Consider the following 21869-nt stretch of genomic DNA (forward strand, 5'->3'; position numbering starts at 1 on the left):
AAGGAAGGGGACATAGGACAAAGGATTTGTGTTTAAGTATTTCATGTCACATTTGCATGTGGTGCTTGGAGCTGTGGCAGCTATGTTTTGACCATGAGGGACAAGGTTGGCAAGCTGTAAATGGCAGTGTAAAAAGAGGGAGAGGATCTGTCTCCTTCACAATGTCCTTGAGCCCCTGAATTCACTAATCTTGATATAGCTCTATCTCTTGAAATTTTGTTTCGTTAGATAATTCTCTTACTGCTTAAAACGTCTTAAGATGGGTTTTCTGTTCTTTCCAGTAGAATGCATGGTATCTCACACAATTTGAGGTTATTGCCTCAACCTACTCTGAATCATTGCTCCTCCCCCTTTTTTCCTGGTTGATTAGCTTCTCTTGAGATTGTGTCTCATCTTCCTGGTTTTTTGTATGTCGGGTAATTTTGGATTGTATCCTGGACACTGTAAGTGTTGTGCTGTGGAGACTCTGGATTCATTCGTATTTCTCTGAAAAGCATTGATGTTTTTGTTTTAGTAGGCCATTGACTTGGTTGGACAGTAGACTGTCTCTGGGACACCAGCTCAGATGTCAGTTCTGTTTTTTATTTTATCCTTGAGTCTTCTTTGGGACTGCCCCATGCATGCATGGTTCAAGAGTCAGCCAGACATTTGGGTGGGGTTTAGACACAGAATTTGGGGCTCCTCTCTCTTGGCTGTCTCTATTATGGAATTCCTTCCTCACTTTGCAGAAGCCGTGAGTGACCTGAAACCTGTCCTCTGGTTCTGTACACCAGAAAGACTTGAGGCTTCATGTAGAAGTTTTAGCTGACGCCAGCTTGCGTTCAGGGGAAAAGCTGTAAAATGACCATTCCCTTCTTCCAAGCTTCAACCTCTCTGCAGAATCTGCTTTCTTTTGTTCACTTTCCAGTAATTTCAGGAAAAAATTTTTTTCTCGTTGAGAGTTTTTACTTGTTACCTATGGAAAGGCTGGGTCTAGCTGAAGCTTGCTTGCCCATAACAGAAACGAGACTCTTTTCTGTCTAACACATGGGAAAACTAACGCCCAGAGAGGTGAAGTCATTTCCCCAGTTGTCAGAGGCACTTGAGCCAGAGTGACTCCATCTTGAGTAAGGGCTACGAAAATAAGACCGGGACTTGCTGGGCTGCATTCCCAGAAAGAAAGGTATTCCTAGCCTCTAGATGTCTACAGTTAAGGGAACAGATTGATAATGTTTACTAAACAGAGCCAGGCTTGGCAGTGTCCAGCTATCCCGATATCTTGAGAACAAAGGCATTCCTAATTTTGCTTTAAGGATAATAATATTGATTCTTGCAAAATAGAGTAATTAAGAAAATTAATCCTTTATCACAAACCCTTGTAGCAGAACACATCTCTCCATGATTTTTAAAATCATATATATATGATTTATATATCTGATTATATAATATATAACATATGTGATCATATAATCATATATATGCATGTGTGTGTATATATATACACATACATATATATGTATATACATACATATGTATGTATATATACATATGTATATATACATACGCATGTATGTATATATGTATATATACACATACATATATATGTGTATATATACATACAAATGTATGTGTATATATATACACATATATACACACACACACACACACACACACACACGAATATTTTACCTAGGGTGGACGTGCTCCTTCTCTTACTTTTAGGAACCCTCTACTCTGTCTATGGAGTAGCTGTTCTTTCACCACTTTACTTTCTTAATAAACTTGCTTTTGCTTTGCACTGCGGACTCACCCTGAATTCTTTCTTGTGCAAGATCCAAGAACCCTTTCTTGGGGTCTGGATCAGGACTCCTTTCCTGTAATACAATGTCACAGAGCTCTTAAGTGGCAGAGCTTGGGGCCAAACTTAGGCTGCTGCACCCAATGTCCCAGCTCCTCTGCCCTATCTAGCTGTGGATTTGTGCCTCGAAATAGAATTGCATTTTGCATGCAGTTTCATTTTCGTATGGAAAGTGTCTATCCTGTAAATGTAACTGTAGCAGCCCCAAAGCTGAGCTGGGCAGTTTTATGGCAGCCTGGAGTCAGTCTTGTCCGCTTCCAATCAGGGTTCCTGGACTGGCTCCTATATTAAAATTGGTATTAGTAGACAATGTTCCAGGCAGAGTTTTGGATAGAAACTATCCATCAGCACCAAGAATGTGCCTGATTTGGTAATCTTTTTACCAAAGTAAAAGTCAGTAGTAAGTTGTGGTTAAAAGAGAGGAAGTTCAGAGTTCAGTACGTTATTTCTCTCTCTCTCTTTGTTTAAATAAAAGAGGAAGTTACTGCTCTTATTTTTGTACCAGCCCGTCAGTAATGGGTACAGAGTGAAATCTTAGCTAAGCTGAGGTCAAACTTCAAAACTTAGTAATAAGGATCTCCCTTGTTCCTTTGTAGGGCGACTAACATGAAGGTTCTGACTCTTAACCCATAGAGCCACAAAAAATAGTCCTAGGAAAATCATATGATTTTATTTATTTTAGGAACAGAAATGGTCCCTTCCGAAGTAGAGGCATTTCTACTTCTTTCCTAAACACCATCTCTGCTCAGTGAGCTCTCCCACCCTCAGGTACTGTGTTTCAGGCTTCTTGCTGTATTGCTAGAAGTATCCTCACCTTTGAGATTAAGAAAAGATATTTATTGCTGGGCACAGTGGCTCACGCCTGCAATCCCAGTCTTTTGGGAAGCTGAGACGGGAGGATCACTTGAGCCCGGGATCTTGAGACCAGCCAGGGCAGTATAGTGAGAACTCATCTTGAAAAGAAAAATTTATTGAGCTCCTACTGTATACTGGGGATACAGCAATAGGCAAGATAGCCCTTGCTCCTCATGTAACCTACAGATAATAAACAAGATTACAAACAAACAAAATAAGAGGTCGTTCTAGATTATGATAAGTGATGGAAAAGAAAAAACCTGTATCTACTTCTTATAGCAGAAACCTGCATTGGGAGTTGCTGTAATCAAACAGGAAACGGAAGGTGGAGTTTGCTTCTGTATCCCTCCATCCCTGAGTGGAGGCTGGGTGCTTCTCACGACCAGGGCCTCTTGAGATTTCTTTTTTTAAAAAAATTATTTTAGATTAAGGGAGTACATGTGCAGTTTCATTACGTGGTTATGGAGCGTGATGCTAAGGTTAGGGTTTCTATTGGTCGCGCCACTCATATAGTGAACCTAGCATCTGATAGGTAGTTTTTTGACCCCCTTCCCCTATGCCCTCTCCCTCTTGGGGTCCCTAGTGTCTGTTGTTTCCATCTTTATGTCCCTGTGTACCCAATGTTTAGTTCCCACTTCGAAGTGAGAACATGTGGTATTTGGTTTTCTGTTTCTGCATTAATTTGCTTAGGATAATGGCCTCCAGCTGCATCCATGTTGCTGCAAAGGACACAATCCAAATAAGCACAATCAGAAATGACCAAGCTGACATTATGACTGATCCCGCAGAAACACAGGAGATCCTCAGGGATGACTATGAACACCTCTATGCACACAAGTTAGAAAATCTAGAGGAAATGGGTAAATTTCCTTTGCACACAACCTCACAAGATTGAACGAGGAAGAAATAGAAATCAAGATTTATTTTCTGTTTTGTTTGTGTGTGTGTGTGTGGTTTTTTGTTTGTTTGTTTGTTTTTTGGACAGGATCTCATTCTGTCACTCAGACTGAGGTACAGTAGCACAATCACACCTCACTGCAACCCTGACCTCCTGGGCTCAGGTGATCCTCCCACCTCAGCCTCCAGGGCAGCTGGAACTACAGGCATGTACAACAATGCCCGGCATATATATATATATGTGTGTGTGTGTGTGTGTGTGTGTGTGTGTGTATGTATATTTAAATTTTTATATAGAAATATATATCTATCTTTGTAGAAACGGGGTTTTGCCATGTTGTGCAGGCTGAAATTGAGATTTCCTAATGTAAGAAACAGAGCCCCAAGGGGCTCTTCTTGGGCTGGTCGCTGTATTTCATCAGGTGCCTCTGTGTTGGACACTTACTTCCCTCCATTGCATAGATTGGATCCTTTATGCTTAGCCTAGACTCGGCCCTTTGGGATGCAAGGAGCTGAGTGAAGGTTCTGGGAGAGTAGGCTTAAGCCCAGAAGAGGGGGGCCTCTCTCTGGATGTCATGCTAGAGCCTGCCTTTTAGTCTTTGTGTTTCCACTCTCCATCCTCCTCTTCTGGAGTTCAGAACCCCTTCCTGGTCAAAAATTGCCCCCGGGCTCTATGGGATCCTGTGGGATTCTATCCTTTGAGTCTACCCCACCCTTCAAGTACTTCCTGTCTTTTCACACCTAAGTGTAAGTAGGATAAGAACAGCAGTTGTTAACTTCATTGATTGTAAATTGCCTGCATTAGAAAATGTTAATTATCGCCCCTGGGAAGGGATTAATCCTTTAGGTCTCTAGGTTACTAGACTAGCAAAAGCCAGGTGTGCCTTGGTTGACTGTTTCTTTCTGAGAGTAAAGAGAAAACATCAGGGGAGGTAGAAACCTCAGTCATGGGGTAATCATTATGGCCATGTTTATCCCCATACGCATATCTTCTGCTGATTCTGGAGTCAGCTAGATTTTGTGACCCAGCATAGATGATATAGTGACATTGTCCTGCTGTGTTAAAAAATTTAAGTTCATAAGAAATGCATAAGTACAATCTCATCAGGATAAATTACACAACATAGATAAGATTGAAGACCTTTTAATTCTTTTGACATCTCAATTTAGTCCCCTCTACCTTCCCCAGAAGCCTATTGTTTGTAAATTTGGCTTCTCTTATAGAACTCTGTAGCATTCCAAAGTCTGAACTTTCTCCCATGCATATGGCCACTTCCCTGTTGATGAACATTTAGATTCTTTTTTGGAGGGGTTGTGTCTATTACAAACAGCATGGCAATGAACATCTTTCTACACATCTCATCAATATGCAAGTGTTTCTCGTGTTCCTCGGAAGTATAACGGCTTAGCCCTGGGGTATACACGATTCAGCTTTTAATAGGTTTTGCCAAATGTTCTCCAGAATAGCTGGACCACTGTATACTCCCACCAGCAGTGTGTGTTTCCGTCTCACTGCATCTTTCCCAGACCATGATATTATCAGGCCTTAACACTTTTGCCAATCTGATGGGAGAAAAATGGCATTTAATTTTAATGATCCTTTCCTGTCCCCTTCTCTTCTCTTCTCTTCTCTTCTCTTCTCTTCTCTTCTCTTCCCTTCCCTTCCCTTCCCCTTCCTTTCTTCCTTCCCTTCCTTCCCTTCCTTCCCTTCCTTCCCTCCCTTCCTTCCTTCCTTCCTTCCTTCCTTCCTTCCTTCCTTCCTTCCTTCTCTCTCTCTCTCTCTTTCTTTCTTTCTTCATTTCCTTTCCTTTCTTTCCTTTCTTACTTTCTGAGTCTCACTCTGTCGCCCAGGCTGGAATGCCGTGGCATGATCTCAGCTCACTGCAACCTCCGCCTCCCAGGTTCAAGCGATTCTCCTGCCTTAGCCTCCTTAGTAGCTGGGATTACTGCCACCTCACCTGGCTGATTTTTTTTGTATTTTTAGTAGAGACGGGGTTTCGCCATGTTGGCCAGGTGGGTCTTGAACTCCTGACCTCAGGTGATCCACCGGCCTTGGCCTCCCAAAGTGCTGGGATTACAGGCGTGAGTTGCTACTCCCAGCCACCTCTTCTTACTAGTGAGACTGAACATCTTTTTACATATTTATTGGACAATTGTATTTCATCTTCTATGAATGTCTCCCTCCCCACTTTTTTATAATTTCATATTGATTTGTAATAATTTTTATTTCAATCTACTAGACACTGATCCTTTGCTCGTTGTTTGTGTTTGTGTTGTCTATTTTCATCAAGTCCTGGGTCCTGTGTCACTTTAGTGCCATAAGGGAATGACAGACTCCCTTATTATTGGTTTAGCTCTTGAAGCCTAACAAAGTGTTTCCAAACAGTTCATTATTCCCACTTTAAGGATGTGAAGACTGAGGCTCAGGGTCACAACTTGTGCAATCTTGGGTAGACTTTGAATCTCTGAGCAGACTTAGAAGTAGACCAAACTGCTGTGAGCCACAGGGAGATTATTATTGCTAACTTTTCCCTGTTAGCCAAACACTTCTGCTTGGTCCCTCTAGAGAGAAGTCTTTAATTATTCATCTCTTTCCAAGTAATTGGCGACAAGTCCTGCAGCTGGGAGTTGGAATAAACTTGGTTGCTAAAAGCATCCATCACACATAAAACAGGAGATCTGGCTCCAAAGAATGGTAGATGTAGATCTTCCCCTACGGATTTGTTTTCTGAAGATCTCCTTATACACTGACCTCAGCCTTTTGCTGACCTATCCTTGTGAACTGAAGGCTGAAAAAACCAATGTAGCCATGGTCCACATCCATTTATCACTTTCAGAAATGGCCCCTGCACTTTATATTTCTTCAGGTTCTGCAAAAAATATTGAAAATCCTTTACAGATAGAGGCAAGGTCAGGCCATCCCTGTGGGATTTCCAGGGAGCAGTGCACTGACCCGTTTTGCAGAATGGGAAGCAAAAAATAAAACTCAGGCTTAGACAGCTGGCACAAGCAAGGACTTCCCTATTCTGAGTGCCAAATGTCAATTTGAAATACTTGAACTTTTATTCTCTGGGACATGTACTGGCATTAGTAAGAATTTCTATTTATTGAGCATTTATTTGGGGCAGGCAGATGATAAGTTATACACATTAATTATCTTATTTGATTTTCACAATGACCTATCAGTTACATAATTGATTGTCTGCATTTTATGGATAAATAACCTGAGGCTCAGTTATTTGACTTGCTCAAGGTGATGTAACAAGTAAATGGCAGAGCCATGATTTAAATAACAAAACGCATGCTCTTAATCACCACATTAATGTCTTGATATCAATTAATAGAACCATTTCCCCTCCATTTTCTCTTTAGTTTCAGAACTGGTAAGAGTTTGTCTAATAAGATTTTTATAAAGTGGTGACATGAATGGCTTGTGGGGATGGAGACTGGGGCCGGCTGCCAAGGGTACCCATCTCACACGAAGCATCAGGTCCACTTGGGTTTGTTTTTGGCTGATTACAATCTTGAATCAAACTTTTCAGTACAGCTGGTCTCCCAAGAACTTTCTGATGTTGGTTTGAGCTTCCCTGAATGAATCTCAGAAAATAAGAAAGGGAGAGAGAATGCCTGTGTATTGAGCTTGACCCATTTCACAGATGCAGAAATAGAAGTGAGGCGACTTGCCCAGGGTCCCTGTGGTGGATTGTGTTGTTGTCTCAATTATTTGCTCCCACCTCATACAAGGATTATACATTTCACACATGGCTATGTGACATACATGTCTACTTGCAGAAGGGACACACTTTCCTTCCCACTGATGTGGAGCATTGGCCAATGGAACGTGAGCAGACACAATCTACTCTACATTTAAACAGAGGCTTTGAGAAGCTATTGTGTGGTTTAGCCATTGTTCTTCCCACCTCTGCCACAAGACCAAGAAAGGGCTGTTGCCTCAGCTGCGTCCTGGGATGGAAAAGACACAGGAAGTAGAATCACAGAGCCACAGACAACTGCAGTGACACGTAGCACGAGTAAGAGCTAAACTTCGAATATTGTAAGTCACTAGAATTTTGGGGTTGCTTATTATTGCACTTACCTACCAAAAGCTGACTAATACAGTCATATAGCCAGTAACTTGACTAAGCTGGAGCTTGAGCCAGGTCGAACTCCCAATCTTATCCACGGTCTTTTTCTTATTTCAGTCTTCCTTAATATTCCATTCTAACTTACATCATATTTTCTGTGTCTGTGTGCTGTCTGTCCTTTTTTCTTTTAAATAAATCTTTTTCTACCAAAGATATAGAACAAGAAATAATATTTTTCTTTAAATAGTCTGTTTTTTCATTTCAACCCATTTATTTTGAAGGAAATTTTATCATCCTATAAATAGAAAAACAGTGTCATCACAAATAATTCATAACTATAAGCAGTGGCTCACGCCTGTAATCCCAGCACTTTGGGAGGCTGAGGTGGGCGGATCACCTGGGGTCAGGAGTTTGAGACCAGCCTGACCAACATGGTGACACTCCATCTCTACTAAAAATACAAAAATTAGCCAGGCATGCTGGCAGAGGCCTGTAATCCCAGCTACTCGGGAGGCTGAAGCAGGAGAATCGCTTAAACCTGGGAGGCGGAGGTTGCGGTGAGCCGAGATCGCGCCATTGCACTCTAGCCTGGGCGACAGAGTGAGACTCCATCTGAAAAAAATAAAAAGGGTAATTTAAACAATATTATGAAGTTCTAGCTAGGTACTGTTGGCAGACAAGAATCTGATTTTGAAATATCATCTCTCTATGTTCCAAAAAGGAGTTTGGCAAATATTAGAATGGTGTTCAAAACATACAAGCACCAAACTGATACTTTCTCCTTTGATAAATCAGGAAGATTAAAAAAGAATCAGAAGAACAATTTCTTCCTAGTATGGCTTGGTGTGATGAGTGTCATCTGCATTCCATATAAAATTCTTTCAGATATCACCAATGAGTGATATGTTCATTACAATGGGGGGTGTCCCTTTCTTTGGTTCATGTATAATAACTGGAAACATGTATATAGCATGTGGTATGTGCCAGGTACTCTTCAAGATACTTTACTTATTTAATCTATTGTCAGATAAGGAAACAGAGGCTTGGAGAGGCTAAACAACTTATCCTAGCTAGAAAGAGGCAGAATTGGGACTTCAAGTCAGGTCTGTTTGATTCCAGAGGCAACATCCTAAAGCAGAGGTTCCTTCTAACTGCTCACTTGGGACTTTTAAACGAAGCCATTAGGTGCTTCACTTTCTTGTAGCATGCCAGAGTGGTAGCTGCTTCAGGGCATCAGCCTGGGGCCACGTCAGGACCTACCTGCACGTAGGTTGATCAGGACCCTGGCAGGGCTGTCAGGTACAGCCACAAAGCAGGCTGTTTCTGACTGTGTTCCCACACTTTCTCAGGCATCCACCCTGGTGTATGAATTTGCTTCTTCTTTATAACAAACTACCTCTAAACTGCACTCTAGTCTACAAATCAGCTGGGCAATGCTGTTGATCTCGGCTGGGCTTGCTCGTGTGTCTTTGGTCAGCTAGCAGGTTATCTGGGGCCTGATTGGTCTAGGATGGCTTCACTTGCACATCTGGCACTTAGATGTGTGTTAGCTGGAGCAATAGGGGGCCTGGACCCCGTGGGTCTCCTTTTCCAGCAGGCCACTTGGGCTTGTTCACAGGGCAGATGGGCCCAGTTCAAAGGGTCTGAGAACACAACGGTACTGCAGGATGAGCTTTGGAACTGCTGCACCATCTCTTCCACTGCATTCTGCATACGGGCCCTAAACAAGTCCCAAGCCTTCCCAGATTCAAGACATGGGGGATGGGCTGTATCTCTTATGGAGAGAGTCACATAGCAAGGGTGTGGCTCTAGGGAGGAATGAAGAGTGGTCAAGTGCAGCCTGCCATGCTGGCTCCTTCACCAGCCTGTCAGTTATATGAGCCAATGGGCTGAATCATAGTCATCTTTCTCTCCACATGCCTGGCCCGTGAAGGATTTGCCTGCCCAGCAGAGACCGTGGAATGAATGTGTGCTCCAGGCACTCTGCATTCTCTCTCTTCTTTGACTTCTCTAAGCTCGTTCCTGCCCCTGTCCCCCTCTGTCTCTCTTCCCCAGGATCATGGCATTAGTCGGATCCTTCTCATCATTTTCATTTTAGCTCCAGTATCACCTCTTTGAGCCTTCCCTGACTACCCTTCCAGCATTCTCTAATCCCATCACCTTGTTTTTTTTATCTTTTCTTTTTTTTTGAGACGGAATCTCACTGTGTTGCCCAGGATGAAGTGCAGGGGCACAATCTCGGCTCACTGCAACCTGTGCCTCCTGGGTTCAGGCGATTCTCCGGTTTCAGCCACCCGAGTAGTTGTGATTACAGGCATGTGCCACCATGCCCGGCTAATTTTTGTATTTTTAGTAGAGACAGGGTTTCATCATGTTGGTCTGGCTGGTTTCGAACTCCAGACCTCAGGCAATCTGCCCAACTCAGCCTCTCAGCCTCCCAAAGTTATACAGGTTTTTTTTTTTTTTTAAATCTTTTCATAGCATCTGTAACTTTAAAATATTAGTTTGACTTCCTCTTCTAGAATGTAAGCTTTGGGAGAGCAGGGTCCTTGCCTGTCTTGTTCTCTGTTACTTCTCCAGCTCCCAGAATGGTGGCTGGCACTCAGGGGGTGCTCAACACACATAATTGTCAAGAACATGCTACATCAAGGCCTGAGTGGCTTTGCCACGGCTCTTCTTGTGACTGCAGGCCTTGGTGCCAGCAGCCACCCCAGTTCCAAGAAATGGTCTCTTGCTGGCCAACTTAGCAGGAAGAACTGGCAGGGTTCCTGTTACAGCACTTCCAGGTGGCTGCTTTTCCCTGAGTCCATGTGGCTTCTCCATGTCTCTCTGTTGGAGTCACAAGTTGTGGAAATTCACTTAGGCCAACTTAGACCAAGAAGTGGAATAGTTAATAGTTAAATGTCAGTCTGGGCAACATAGCAAGACTTTGTCTTTACAAAAATTTTTTAAAAATATTAGCTGGTGCGGTCGTGTGCACCTGTAGTCCTACCTACTCGGGGGGCTGTGGTGGGAGGATCGCTTGAGCTCAGGAGTTGGAAGCTGCAGTGAACTATGATTGTGCCACTGCACTCCAGCCTGGATGACAGAGCAAGACCCTTTATCTAAAAAACAAGAAAAAATTAATAAATAAATGTTAAATATAAGGTCTCTGGAGGTATCCTGTTTGGGTTCAGATTCTGGCTCTGCCACTTCCTAGTTGGGTCACTTTTGGGAAGTTACTTAACCTCTTTGTGCCTCAGTTTTTCACCTACAAAAATAGAGCAAAGTGTAAAAATATGAACTACCTCACAGGGTTGTCAGGAAAACTAAATTTTGTGTATGGAAAGCACTGATTGCTGAGCAGATGGTGAGCATCTCTGAGTAGGAGCTCCTGCTGCCATCACCATCATCATTATTATTATTATTATTATTATTGGAGGTTATCATATGTGATTGAAGAGCAGGAACTTCAGCTGGGCTTCAGGAGCAACTGGTTAGAAAAACGGAAGACTTGGCCCGGCGTGGTGGCTCATGCTTGTAATCCCAGCACTTTGGGAGGTCGAGGCGGGCAGATCATCTGAGGTTAGGAGTTCAAGACCAGCCTGACCAACATGGTGAAACCCCGACTCTACTAAAAATAAAATGAAAAATAAAAAAAAATTAGCTGGGTGTGGTAGCGGATGCCTGTAATCCCAGCATTTTGGGAGGTCGAGGTGGGTGGATCACTTGAGGTCAGGAGTCCAAGACCAGGCTGGCCAATGTGGCTAAACCCCGTCTCTACTAAAAACACATACACACACACACACACAAAAAAAAAAAAAGAAAAAAAAGAAAAAAAAGTTAGCTGAGTGTGGTGGTGGGTGTCTGTAATCCCAGCTACTTGGGAGGAGACTGAGGCAGGAGAATTGCTTGAGCCTGGGAGGTGGAGGTTGCAGTGAGCCGAAATCGTGCCATTGCACTCCAGCCTGGGCGATGGAGTGAAACTCTGTCAAAAAAAAAAAAAAAAAAGAGAGAGAAAAAAGAAAAAAAGAAAAATGGAAGACTTATCGGGAATGCAGGCAGCTATGCGATTTCAGCTTCTCTTTGTTTTTGGACCATGGGTTTTCTGGTTCTTCTTTGGTTCCTGCAGGTCTGACTTTCTCCTTTTTCTGTTGATGGTCTTTCTTGGCCTGTGTTTGCAATGGGTCAACCATGTGCTTTCTGGCCATACTTCACACTTACTTCCCAACTGGGACAGATAGCATTTCTTAAGTCTAATTCCAAACTTCTGGGATAATCTGATTGCCCTTCATTGAGTCAGAAGCCAGTGGATAGGGACGTGGAAGATGCTATATATAGCTGGGCTCCACCCTTGCAGGCGAGAGGAGCAGTTTCAGGAAAGTCTGCCAGGCATGAGCTGAGACCTTAAGAGATGTCAGCTAGAATTAGCCACTGTCAGTATATCTGCTTCTGGGTCCCACTATTCATCCTGCTTTTCAAGGTTTTCAAACATACACTCCTACTCAGTCTCATGAAAATTATTATTTTTAAAATACCCTTTAGCACATTTACCTCTAATGATACTAGATTCTTGCCTCCTGCCTCTGTAAATCACTCGGTCACTTCCCGATCTTATATTTGGCTGTCAAGAATGTGGAAATCTCACAGAACCCTTGAATTTCAAAGTTGGAAGGGAAAATTGCTTGTCTATGCTTATAAAAAATGCACACCTACACCCACGTACGCATGTATTTACTAAAATAGTATTAGGCTAAATATTCAGTTGTACAACTTTCTGATTTCATTAACAATGTCTGTCTTTCCGTGTCAGAAGAGATAGACATTTGAAAAAACGGCAGCGTAGGATTTTGTTCTATGGATGAGCTAAAAGTTCTTTCACCTGTCCACAAATTTCCACCTATTCTGTGTGCCTTATAAATCACAAATTCTGAAATCCCATGTAACGTGTCAGCTAGATTCTGCCTATCACTGAGTAGAGATGAACCATCACATCTCATGTTCCAGATTTGGGGTTACAAATTCAAATTCCTACAGGGGCCAGGCAACTGTCTTAGATGTGTGAAACATCCTAGATATAAGAAATGCCTGTAAATGAAACCTTAAGAGTTTTTATAAGCATGCAAATAAGTATGTAATATTTTGAAACATACTTATTTTTTGGTGTACCCACACAGGCCTAGCATCACCAGATTCTTCTCTTTTTTTTTTTTGTTTTGCCCCAAGAGAGGCAGGAAATGAGTATATTTATGGGAGCTTTCCTAATTTTGAAGTGTTGGTAAGTTCATTATTTTTAAAAAACTAAAAACCAACTTGCAGGCCAAACAAAATGTGGGCCACCAATGTGTAATCACTGATGTAGATAATGTACTTCAATTAACCTAAAATCATCAACTATTTTGGCAGCCCTCTCAGACTGCTGACTCACTGAGCTTTTCATCTAATGAAATCCTTAAGTGATTCACAAATACTTAATCTGAAAACCTCTTAATCTAACTTGTGTTCCTGGACTTGTAAATTGGGTTTCTGGACCTTAATACTTGCTCATGTTAAATCCATTCTGTTACTTATGTTTAAGGTCCTACATCTGTCTTCCAGCCTGATCACCCATCTTTTCAGCCATGTGTTGTTTTTGAATTCAACTCATTTGATCCTTTCTCTATGTCCTTTTTTTTTTTTTGAGACGGGGTCTTGCTCTGTTGCCCAGGCTGGAGTGTGGTGGCACGATCAGGACTCAATGCAACCTCGACTTCCTGGGCTTAAGCGATCCTCCTGCCTCAGCCCCCACAAGTGGTTGGGACTACAAGCACGTGCCACCACACCTGGCTAATTTTTTTGAATTTTAGTAGAGATGAGGTCTCACTATGTTGCCCAGGCTGGTCTTGAACTCCTGAGCTCAAGTAATCCTCCCAGCTCAGTCTCCCAAAGTGCTGGGATTACAAGCATGAACCACCATGCCCAGCCTCTCTGTGTCTTATGATAAAAAAAATACTGGATGAGACAAGACTGAGGAGGAAGACCCAGGGACCCTTTTTAGCAGAGCTTACCAGCGGGTGTCCAAGGATTGAATTTCCCTTCCTAGACATGTTTTGCTTCAACTAAAAAGATATATATATATATATATATCTATCTATATAGTGTATCACACACATATGTATGTATATCACACACATATGTATGTATATCACACACATATGTATGTATATCACACATATATATGTATGTATATCACACATATATATGTATGTATATCACACACATATATGTATGTATATCACACATATATGTGTGTATATCATATATATATGTATGACCCATATTTAAAAGTAGGATATTTCATAACGAAATACCAGTATTAGGTATCTTTTGAAAAAGTGTCGTAACTGACAGCCCAAGTCTGCATTCCTTCATGGCACCAGGGCTAGAACTGAGAAGTAGCTGACGTTTTGGGGTGGATATGGGCTCCCCTAGTCATGCTATATGCCTCATTTTATGTGACTGGCCGGGCCCCATAGGCGTTTATGTTTGCCACTCTTTTAGAGGTCCCTTTAAGGTTGACATACATTCATTGATTGATCAACTCATTTACACACGCATGCAGTCATTTTTTGGACCCCTGTCTATGTGCTCTGCACAATGCGAGGTGTGGGATATAATGGTGACCAAGACAGATGCCAACCACTCACTCACAGATCCCACAGCCTACCAGGGAAGCCAGATATGGAACAATTATATACGTAATTTTACTTGTAAGTGCCACAAAGACAAACTGTATTAAGTAGTACCATGTGGCTGTGGAAGTTTAACTTGTCACTAATCCACCAAACTCTGAGAAGACAGCATATTTTCCGTCATTCCCAAAAGACTATCGCAGGCAACATTGAGGAATGCTTTGTTAAACTCCAGGGATATATTCCACATCACACTTCCCCCGTCCACCAGATTAGCAACTGTCCAAGGACAAAACAAAACACACACTAAAAAGGAAATGGGGTTAGTCCGATATGTCTCCCTCTCCTTATGCTGGTTCTTTTGTCTGCAGAAGCCACGGTTTCTTTTTCTTTTTGAAAAAAAAAATGACATTTGCGTACCTCTCTGCGTTTCTCTTTCTCCAGGATTCTTCTGGGATCCTAGGCAGTGTGGTTTGGTGATCTCACTGGTGAGATCTCTTGGAGCCCTGGAATGCAATTCATCTGGGCCAGAAGAGTTGAACTAATTTAAGGACATCTGAGTGCTTCACTGATGTATTTGTTCTGCTCTGTCCCTTCAAAATACCAACTCAAAACAATGTTCAGCTGGAGAAAGTGGTTAACACTGGAATTTTCTTTTTTTCTGAGACCTAAGTGACAGGGAAGGGTGGATGAAGGAAACATATCCTTTGAAAATCCTTTAGTTGGAATCCTTTGGTTGCAAGTAACATAAATGAACTCTGATTAATGTAAGCAAAAATGAATTTGTTAGAAGGATATGGGGGGGAGGGATGGACAGAGATGTGAAGGAAAAGATGAAGAACTAGGCTTTAGAAAGTCCTGAAACCAAATAAATTCTAGGGATCTAGGAAGCAGGGACTAATGACTGTTTCCTTCAGGACACCAGAGATGGGGTGAATAACTCTGTAAAAGATGCAAATTTCCCGCCTGGGTAACATAGTGAGACCCTGTCCTTAAAAAAAAACAGTAACCAGGCACAGTGCCTGTAGTCCCAGCTATGTGGAGGCTGAGGCAGAAGGATCACTTAAGCCCAGGAGCTCAAGACTGCAGTGAGCTATGATGGCACTACTGCACCCCAGCCTGGGCAGCAGAGGGAGACCCTGTCTCTTAAAAAACAAATGCTAAATTTTAGAGAGAATAGAGATAATCTTTTCTTAAAAAGGTGCTAAGTCTGGGGAAGGAGCTTCTGATTGTCCTGCCTTGAGTCACACGACCATCTCTGACTTGTTGACCCCTCTACAATCCCATATAAGACTCCCCAAGAGTAGATTCTGAGCAAGTAAAGCCCATGGGTGTTCCCCAAAGTCGGCCTCAACCTGAAGCCACTTATTCACTCTGAGCTCATCACCAATGGCATGCCGCACTGTCAAAACTCTCTTTCCGTGCATTTGTCTGGGCCACTCAACTCGGGAAAGTTAGTTGTTCTATGTGAGTCCCCATGTTCTCATTGATTTCATTTCAGTCTTTAAGCTAAAAATCTGTGTAAATGGTAATGGAGAATGGCTACATCACACTTAGTATGTGTCAAAGCAGTATCCTAAGTGCCTTAGAGGTATCAGCTTATTTAAGACTGACAGTACTCTGAGGTGCAGTCACTTCTTTTTTTTTTTTTTTCCTTTTTTTCGAAACAGAGTCTCACTCCGTCATCCACACTGGAGTGCAGTGGCATGATCTCGGCTCACTGCAACCTCCGCCTCCCAGGGTCAGGTGATTCTCATGCCTCAGCCTCCCGAGTAGTTGGGACTACAGGCATGCACCACCACTCCTGGCTAATTTTTGCATTTTTAGTAGAGATGGGGTTTCACCACGTTGGCCAGGCTGGTCTTGAACTCCTGACCTCAGGTGATCCACCCACCTGGGCCTCCCAAAGTGCTGTAATTACAGGTGTGAGCCACCGCACCCGGCCTGTCACTTCTTGTCATTCACAGTAGTTATGTTCTGTAAAGTCACTGCAAACACTGAATTAATAAACACTGAACCATTGTTCCTAGGTGAAATACAAAGTTGGGTTCCTGTGAGCCTTTGGTCACAGCATTTTCATCCACTGATCAACCCGTAAGCTTATTCTGTGTGTGTTTCTGTTTAAAGACACCTTAATATATATTGTTGACTCATTAACATCTAACTCACTGCCAACAGCACTCCAACTCGTGCCTGATCAAAGCTTATGTAACACACGCATGACACATCTCGGACTCCTTGCACTTAGGAACACCAGATAGCACTTCACCATTACCCTATGGGACCATTTTACAGCAACGTCACCCTCAAAAAGCAGAAAAATGGGAAAAAGCATGCTGCTAATATACCACAGAGAGAATGCTTGTTTACAGCATGAGAGCTGAAGCCTGAAGGTAGAACATGGTTTTGTTCATCCTCAGCTGGGAACACATGTTGGCTGACTCAAATATTTTGCCACTCTGTACATGTCCGTGAGTGATCATGAAAGAACCTTGAGTATGGATTTGGCGGTTATAAATAAATTTTAGCAAGAGGTGAATTTGCAAATAATGAGGATTGACTATAACCCCTGTTATTAGCTCTAGTTAACAGATGGGGGAATGGAGGTAAACAGCTCTCTGCAGGTCTTGCAGCCAGGGAGTGTAGAGGAGGCTTTGTCATTCTGGGTGCACAGCCTGTGTCCTTAAGACGCAGTGTAGTGTTGGCTGGGTGTGGTGGTGGTTCATGCTGTAATCCTAGCACTTTGGGAGGCTGGGGTGGGTGGATTACTTGAGGTTAGGAGTTCAAGACCAGGCTGGCCAACATGGTGAAACCCTGTCTCTACTAAAAATACAAAAAAATCAGTGGGGCGTGGTGGCACGCGCCTGTAATCCCAGCTACTCAGGAGGTTGAGGCAGGAGAATCACTTGAACTTGGGACGCGGAGGTTGCAGTGAGCTGAGAGCGTGTCACTGCACTCCAGCCTGGGCGACAGAATGAGACTCCATCTCAAAAAAAAAAAAGGCAGTGTAGTGGTTGAGTGCAGCGTAGCTCCTGCTGAGAGCTGGTTTTCATGTTTTGTGGGCACACAGGAAGTAGAGAATGCTGAGAGCTGGGGACTGAAGCAGTAGGAGATATGGGAGTGGGAAAGTGGTTTTCTTTAGTAAGTCTGGGCTGTTTTCATAGCCTAGGATGAAGTCCAGCAATACTCAACCTTGAGGTTTTCCAGGCACCTTCTCCTTGACATGAATCTCCTGCAAACAGATGTCATAGTAATCTGGGAATAAACCTTTGTTGTTGGTCCTTTAGCTATCCTTTTTTTTTTTTTTTTTTTTTTTTTTTTTTTTTTTTTTTTTTTGAGACGGAGCCCCACTGTTGCCAGGAGTGCAGAAGCATGATCTCAGCTCACTGCAACCTCAGCCTCCCCAGTTCAAGTGATTCTCCAGCCTCGGCCTCCCGAGTAGCTGGGATTACAGGCATGCACCACCATGCCTGGCTAAGTTTTGTATTTTTAGTAGAGACGGGGTTTCACCATGTTGGCTAGGCTGGTCTCGAGCTCCTGACCTCAAGTGATCCGCCCGCCTCGACCTTTCAAAGTGTTGGGATTATAGGCATGAGCCACTGAGCCCGGTGCCCTGGTCCTTTAGCTTTCTAAGACAGCAGCATAGTAGTTCAGAGCATAGGCTCTTGGGCCATAGCTTCCTGAGTTTGAATCCTAGCTCTGCTGTTTTTTAAACTCTGTGACCTTGGGCAAGTCTTAACCTCTCTGTGCCTCAGTTTTCTTGCCTGCAAAATGGGATTAATAAAAACACCGATCTCATAGGATTGTTGTGAAAATCGAGTGAGTATGTTTGTAGTGTTTAGGAAAGTTCCTGGTACACAAGACATGCTCTGAAAGTGTATTAATATTATTTGTCCTTAGACTCAGTAGTACTCTGGGGGAATCGAATCCCCACCCCTAAGCCAGGCAGCATGGTAGAAGCTAGGTCAGCTGGCAGGCTCCTGGGTCTTTTCCATTCTGCTGCAGGAGATGCCTGACTCACCTCTTGTGCTCACACAGATGACAGCTAAATAGAAGGGCTCTTTCCTCCTAGTATTAGCTTAATTATAGTGGCTCCCTAGAACAGTGGGGAAAATGAGCTTTGAGAATCCCCCCACCACACACACAAGGCCCACACTAGCACCTGAAAGAGGAGTGAACATTGCTTCCTGCCTCCTTCTCCCCCTCCTTCTCACATATGCCTTTGTCTCTGTGATTCTGCACGTTTAATTTTTAATCCCGGGATGGGTTCTATTAGTTTTTGTGTATTTTCTCTGCCCTGGTTTGAACTCCAAAAGGTCTGTTTGGGTCTCTGTGGGTGTCTGACAGCCTCTGCAGGCCTTTCTGAATTATATAACTCAAGCTTTGTATTTTCTATTTGTTACTGGGGGTTCTTTCTGTGCTATAATTTTACTCTTAGAAAATGAAGTAGGGTACTAGAATTTTCTCTGGGATCCCCTAGGGTTTCCTTCTGAATATTTTTTCCTGCCATATTTTCTTCGCTAAAACATTTTTTTTCTTATTTCAGAAGCAATACATCTTCATTATAGAACATTACAACAAGATGCAGAGAAAGAAAATAATCTTATCAAGCAGAAATGTTAATACCTTGCTGTCTACCCTTGTCTCTCTGTCTCTGTCTCCTCAAACACACACAAATGGGGTCAAGATGACATAAGAGACTATCTGCTTTTCAATTCACATTTTACCATCTTTTTTTTTTGTATGGTTCTGTAGTCTCCACTGCTTGGCTTGACGATCTTTAACAGGTGCCCTCTGGATGGTCATGGGGGTATTTTCCATTTCTCACTGTTACAAGCAGTGCTCTGATGAAACACCTTTTGCTGGCATTCCTAATTATGTCCTGAGAGCAGACTTCTAGAAGTTTTCAGCAGTGAGGTTAAAGGGAATGTTTGCCTCTCCTCTTCACTCTGTGATGCTCCTGGGGTCCCAGGCCCATGAGTCTCTGTGTCCATCTTCCCAAGATGAAAGGCAAAGAATGGGCAGAGCATTGACAGGGCCCTGTGTTGACTCCTTTTCTCTCTTTTCCCAGTTTTTTTTTTTTTTTTTTTTTTTTGAGACAGAGTCTCGCTCTGTTGCCCAGGCTGAAGTGCGGTGGTGCGGTCTTGGTTCACTGCTACATTTGCCTCCCAGGTTCAAGCAATTCTCCCGCCTCAGCCTCCCAAGTAGTTGGGATTACAGGCACTCACCACCACACCCAGCTAATTTTGTATTTTTAGTAGAGACGGGGTTTCATCATGTTGCCCAGGCTGGTCTTGAACTCCTAGCCTCAAGTGATCCACTCACCTTGGCCTCCCAAAGTGCTGGGATTACAGGCGTGAGCCACTGCACCCTGGCCCATTCCCGTTTTTTAAAAAAATATTTTATTCCTTTTAGACTGTTTAGCCACAGTTTTCCATTCTATTCCTTGGGATAAGTGAAAACTTGATTTTTAAAAAATAATTACAAAATTTTAAAATCATGGTAAAAAACACGTAACATAAAATTTACCATCTTAACTATTTTTTTAAGTGTACAGTATCATTTTAAGTACATTTACATTGTTGCGCAACAAATAGGACTTTTCATCTCGTAAAACTGAAACTCTATACCCACTGGCAATAACTTCCCATTTCTTCCTCCCCCCCGAGCCTCTGGTAACCACCATTCTGCTTCCTGTTTCTATGAGTTTGGCTATTTTAGATGCCTCATGTAAGTGGACTCTTGCAGTATTTGTCTTTTCATGGCTGGTTTCTTCCTTTTTTTCTTTTTCTTTCCTTCTTTCTTTCTTTCTTTCTTTCTTTCTTCCTTCCTTCCTTCCTTCCTTCCTTCCTTCCTTCCTTCCTTCCTTCTTCCTTTCCTTTCTTTCTTTCCTTTTTTTTTTTTTTTGACAGGGTCTCCCTGTTTCTCGCAGGCCAGGCTGGAGTGCAGTGGGGCAATCACAGCTCATGGCAGCCTTGACCTCCTGTGCTCAAGGGATCCTCCCATCTCAGCCTCCTGAGTAACTGGGACTTCAGGCACACACTACCATGCCCGGTTAATTTTTTTCTTGATTTTTAATAGAGACAAGGTCTTGCTATGTTGCCCAGGGTTGTCTCAAACTCCTGGCCTCAAGAGATCCTCCCATCTCAGCCTCCTGAGTAGCTGGGATTACAGGTGCACACTACCATGCCCAGTTAATTTTTTTTCTTGATTTTTAATAGAGACAAGGTCTTGCTATGTTGCCCAGGCTGGTCTCAAACTCCTGGCCTCAAGTGATCCTCCCACCTCAGCCTCTCAAGGTGAAGGGATGAGCCTCCCAAAGTGAAGGCGTGAGCCATTGCACCTGGGATGACTGGTTTATTTCACTTAGTGTAATGCCCTCAAGGTTCATTCATGTTGTAGCATATGTCAGAATTTTCTTCCTCTTTAAGGTTGATTAATATTCCATTGTATGAATAGGCAACATTTTGCTTATATATTAATCGGTCAATGGACATTTGAGTTGCTTTCACCTCTTGGCTATTGTGAATAATGCTGTTGTGAACATGGGTATACAAATATCTTTTTTTTTTTTTTTGTAGAGATGGGGTCTCCCTATGTTGGCCAGGCTTGTCTCAAACTCCTTGGCCCAAGCAATCCTCCTACCTCAGCCTCCCAAAGTGCTGAGATTACAGGTGTGAACTACTGCACCTGGCTGAGACTCCACTTCCAATTCTTTTGGATATAGATCCTGAAGTGGAATTGCTGATGGTAGAAACTGTCTCGGGAAGATTTTTCTGGGGATTTGGCTTCTAACTGCACCACAGCTCCAGTGGAAACATCTATTCATTAAACTGGCATTTATTGAGGACCAGCTTTGTTCCAGTCACTGAACAAGGCTGGGGGCATAGCGTGGCTTACATAGGTCCCCACCCTCCATGGAGCTGATATTCAGCAAGAAGCCAGACAATACACAGGTAAGCAAATTGAAAAAAACAGGATGAGATCCACTGGCGATAAATGTCATGATACTGAATCAGGATTTGACAACAGAATGATGTGGTGAGTGGCTACTTTAGATCAGAAAGGCCTTCCTAACTGGGTGACAGGTGACCTGAGAACTACAAGGTGGGGAGGAGCTAGCCACACAGAATTTGGGAAAATACCATTCTGGGCCCTGGGATGAGCAATGGAAAGGTCTTGAGGAGGAAAGTGGCTAGGCGTGATCCTTGTTGCTGGGGCGTGGTGGGTGTGGGGCCAGATCATAAGGGGCCCCACAGGATGAGCCTCTGTGCTAAGTGCAGTGGGAAGCCACTGGAGAGTTTTAGGTAGGCGAGATGCAAAGGATCAGATTTGTATTTAACACACCTTCCATTGGCTGCCAAGTAGAGAATGGATTGTTGGGGACTGGAGCAGAAGTGGGAGGATGAGTCAGGAGTCAACTGCAGATTTCTAGGTGAGAGATGGTGTTTTTGTCTGCACGGGCAGCAGTGCAGAGGGAGAGACACAGGCAGATTTGGGAGGTAAAAGGACTTACTGGTAGATGGGATATGAATTGGAAGAGGG

General features: G+C 43.1%; 1 protein-coding gene across 4 annotated transcripts in view; it reads left to right on the forward strand.

The window, feature by feature from the left end:
• Positions 1 to 21869, forward strand: part of PRKCB (protein kinase C beta) — a 380988-nt gene that overhangs the window by 25902 nt on the left and 333217 nt on the right. The window contains exon 1 of one of the 4 annotated variants that reach the window (XM_063797718.1): positions 7496 to 7643. The exons of the other annotated variants lie outside the window; for them this stretch is intronic. The gene's annotated coding sequence lies outside the window, so the exon portion shown is untranslated. Of the gene's footprint in view, positions 1 to 7495; positions 7644 to 21869 lie in introns of those variants that run through there. 4 annotated transcript variants of the gene reach the window in all.

The sequence above is a fragment of the Pan troglodytes genome, chromosome 18 (assembly GCF_028858775.2).
Source record: "Pan troglodytes isolate AG18354 chromosome 18, NHGRI_mPanTro3-v2.0_pri, whole genome shotgun sequence".
Taxonomy (NCBI): domain Eukaryota; kingdom Metazoa; phylum Chordata; class Mammalia; order Primates; family Hominidae; genus Pan; species Pan troglodytes.